Source organism: Triticum aestivum, chromosome 6D (assembly GCF_018294505.1).
Source record: "Triticum aestivum cultivar Chinese Spring chromosome 6D, IWGSC CS RefSeq v2.1, whole genome shotgun sequence".
Taxonomy (NCBI): Eukaryota; Viridiplantae; Streptophyta; class Magnoliopsida; order Poales; family Poaceae; genus Triticum; species Triticum aestivum.
This window is the reverse complement of record NC_057811.1, coordinates 478350104-478354763: the sequence shown is the minus strand read 5'-3', so window position 1 is coordinate 478354763 and position 4660 is coordinate 478350104.

The following is a 4660-nucleotide window of genomic DNA, read 5'->3' as shown; positions in this document are numbered from 1 at the left end:
GGTTCCCAACCCTAGGCGCATGGGGGGAGGCCCAAGGGGGGCGCCCCAGCCCACTAAGGGCTGGTTCCCTTCCACTTTCAGCCCACGGGGCCCTCCGGGATAGGTGGCCCCACCCGATGGACCCCCGGGACCCTTCCGGTGGTCCCGGTACAATACCGGTAACCCCCGAAACTTTCCCGGTGGCCGAAACTTGACTTCCTATATATAATTCTTCACCTCCGGACCATTCCGGAACCTCTCGTGACGTCCGGGATCTCATCCGGGACTCCGAACAACTTTCGGGTTTCCGCATACATATATCTCTACAACCCTAGCGTCACCGGACCTTAAGTGTGTAGACCCTACGGGTTCGGGAGACATGCAGACATGACCGAGATGCCTCTCCGGTCAATAACCAACAGCGGGATCTGGATACCCATGTTGGCTCCCACATGCTCCACGATTATCTCATCGGATGAACCACGGTGTCGAGGATTCAATCAATCCGTATGCAATTCCCTTTGTCAACCGGTATGTTACTTGCCCGAGATTCGATCGTCGGTATCCCAATACCTTGTTCAATCTCGTTACCGGCAAGTCTCTTTACTCGTACCGCAATGCATGATCCCGTGACTAACGCCTTAGTCACATTGAGCTCATTATGATGATGCATTACCGAGTGGGCCCAGAGATACCTCTCCGTCACACGGAGTGACAAATCCTAGTCTCGATCTGTGCCAACCCAACAGACACTTTCAGAGATACCCGTAGTGCACCTTTATAGTCACCCAGTTACGTTGTGACGTTTGGCACACCCAAAGCACTCCTACGGTATCCGGGAGTTGCACGATCTCATGGTCTAAGGAAAAGATACTTGACATTGGAAAAGCTCTAGCAAACGAAACTACACGATCTTTTATGCTATGCTTAGGATTGGGTCTTGTCCATCACATCATTCTCCTAATGATGTGATCCCGTTATCAACGACATCCAATGTCCATAGTCAGGAAACCATGACTATCTGTTGATCAACGAGCTAGTCAACAAGAGGCTTACTAGGGACACGTTGTGGTCTATGTATTCACACATGTATTACGATTTTCGGACAATACAATTATAGCATGAATAATAGACTATTATCATGAACAAAGAAATATAATAATAACCATTTATTATTGCCTCTAGGGCATATTTCCAACATGCAATGCTGTGTACCAGACATTATGTGTGCCTTGCTATAAGTTTAGCGGGGAGGTACCAAAGTAATCCAGGAGTGGATCACTGGACAGCGGTCAAGAACATCCTGATATACCTGGAAAGGACTAAGGATATGTTTCTCGTTTATGGAGGTGACGAAGAGCTTGTCGTAAATGGTTATGTCGATGCAAGCTTTGACACTGATCTGGATGACTCTAAGTCACAAACCAGATACATATTTATATTGAATGGTGGAGCTATAAGTTGGTGCAGTTCCAAGTAGAGCGTCGTGGCGGGATATACATGTGAAGCGGAGTACATAGCTGCTTCGGAAGCAACAAATGAAGGAGTCTGGATGAAGGAGTTCATATCCGATCTAGGTGTAATACCTAGTGCATCGGGTCCAATGAAAATCTTTTGTGACAATACTGGAGCAATTGCCTTGGCGAAGGAATCCAAATTTCACAAGAGAACCAAACACATCAAGAGACGCTTCAATTCCATTCGCGATCAAGTCAGGGAGGGAGACATAGAGATTTGCAAGATACCTACGGATATGAATGTTGCAGACCCGTTGACTAAGCCTCTTCCATGAGCAAAACATGATTAGCACCAAGACTCCATGGGTGTTAGAATCATTACTATGTAATCTAGATTATTGACTCTAGTGCAAGTGGGAGACTGCAGGAAATATGCCCTAGATGCAATAATAAAGTTGTTATTTATATTTCCTTACATCATGATAAATTTTTATTATTCATGCTAGAATTGTATTAACCAGAAACTTAGTACATGTGTGAATACATAGACAAAACAGAGTGTCCCTAGTATGCCTCTACTTGACTAGCTCGTTAATCAAAGATGGTTAAGTTTCCTGACCATGGACATGTGTTGTCATTTGATGAACGAGATCACATCATTAGAGAATGATGTGATGGACAAGACCCATCCGTTAGCTTAGCATTATGATCGTTTAGTTTTATTGCTATTGCTTTCTTCATGACTTATACATATTCCTCTGACTATGAGATTGTGCAACTCCCGAATACCGGAGGAACACCTTGTGTGCTATCAAACGTCACAACATAACTGGGTGATTATAAAGATGCTCTACACGTGTCTCCAAAGGTGTTCGTTGAGTTGGCATAGATCGAGATTAGGATTTGTCACTTCGTGTATCGGAGAGGTATCTCTGGGCCCTCTCGGTAATGCACATCACTATAAGCCTTGCAAGCAATGTGACTAATGAGTTATTTGCGGAATGATGCATTACGAAACGAGTAAAGAGTCTTGCTGGTAATGATATTGAACTAGGTATGAGGATACCGATGATCGAATCTCGGGCAAGTAACATACCGATGACAAAGGGAATGACGTATGTGGTTATGCGGTTGTACCGATAAAGATCTTTGTAGAATATGTAGGAACCAATATGAGCATCCAGGTTCCGCTGTTGGTTATTGACCGGAGATGTGTCTCGGTCATGTCTACATAGTTCTCGAACCCGTAGGGTCCGCACGCTTAACGTTCGATGACGATTTGTATTATGAGTTATGTGTTTTGGTGACCGAAGTTTGTTCGGAGTCCCGGATGAGATCACGGACATGACGAGGAGTCTGGAAATGGTCGAGAGGTAAAGATTCATATATTGGAAGGTTGTATTCGGACATCAGAATGGTTCTGAGTTATTCGGGTATTTTACCGGAGTACCGAGGGGTTACCGGGACCCCCCGGGGAAGTGTTGGGCCAACATGGGCCTAAGGGGGAGAGAGGGGAGCCCGCGGGGGGTGGCTGCGCGCCCCCTCCTAGGGAGTCCGAATAGGACAAGGAGGAGGGGGCGACGCCCCCTTCCCTTTCCCTCTCCCTCTCCCTCCTATTCCCTCCGGTGGAGAAAGGAAGGGGGGGGGGGCGAATCCTACTTGGACTAGGAGTCCAAGTAGGACTCCCCCCATGGCGCGCCCCTCCTAGCCACCGGCCTATCTCCCCCCTCCTTTATATACATGGGCAGGGGGCACCCCAAAGGCACACCAAGAGTTCTCTTAGCCGTGTGCGGTGCCCTCCTCCACAGTTTACACCTCCGGTCATAGCATCGTAGTGCTTAGGCGAAGCCCTGCGCGGATCACATCACCATCACCGTCGCCACATCGTCGTGCTGACGAAACTCTCCCTCAACCCTCTACTAGATCAAGAGTTCGAGGGACGTCATCGAGCTGAACGTGTGCTGAACACGGAGGTGCCGTATGTTCGGTACTTGGATCGGTTGGATCGTGAAGACGTTCGACTACATCAACCGCGTTAATCTAACGCTTCCGCTTTTGGTCTACGAGGGTACGTGGACACACTCTCCCCGTCTCATTGCTATGCATCTCCTAGATAGATCTTGCGTGATCGTTGGAATTTTTTTTGAAATTGCATGCTACGTTCCCCAACAGAATCTTGGTGTTGATGGCAGAACACCAAGGGCCTCTATCTTTGTGGATGATGCGGTTATTTTTTTCGCTCCAGTTGTGTCTGATCTACAGGTCATCTCGGCAATTCTTGAGCTGTTAGGTGAGGTCTCAGGGCTATGAATCAATTTTGAGAAAAGCTTCGTCACGTGCATCCAGTGTGGGGAGGATCGTGCCATGGAGGTTGCGGCTTTTTTCAACTGTCGGCACATACAGTTCCCACTAAAATACTTGGGGCTTCCGCTCTCGATCTTCAAATTGAGGAGACAAGACATTTTGCCTCTGATTGACAAGTACTCCAGCAAGATGAAAGGGTGGAAACCCAAGCTGTTGGCGCCAGCAGGCGGAGTGATCCTGACGAGCTCGGTTTTGTTCGCTCTACCGATCCACTTTCTGCCAGTTATCCCATTGCCGGCGTGGGCTCTGAAGATTATCGACAGAAGATGTAGAGCCTTTGTGTGGAAAGGCGAGGAGACACGTCTGATTCCCTGGGCCCGGGTTTGCAGACCAAAAGAATGGGGGGGGGTCTCGGCCTTTTGAATCTGAAAGACTTTGGGATCGCGCTTCAATGTCGATGGCAGTGGTTGGGATGGGATCCTAAGCAATGTCCTTGGCAGCTCTTTCCTGATCAGCAAGACAAGGAAGCCTCTGCTCTACTTGCGGCCGCAGGTCGGGTGGTACTGGGGAGAGGCGACACTGCCAGGTTCTGGACTGATAACTAGACACCGGAAGGGCGTAGTATTGCCTCGTTGGCACCATCTGTGTTTTCCTTTGTGAAAGATTCCAAGCTGTCAGTCCGGGATGTGCTACACAATCGAAGATGGATAAAGGACATCAAAGGTGGCTTGACAGTAAAAGCTTTGGCGCAATACTTATTGGTCTGGGACATTGCACAGGCAGCTACACTCGATTCATAGGCTCAGGATCGACTTGAGTGGAGGAGGACGGAACACCACCAATTCACAGTCAGCAGCGCTTATGGGATGTTTTTCATGGCTGGAATTAGGTTTGCTTATTACAAACCCATATGGAAATCC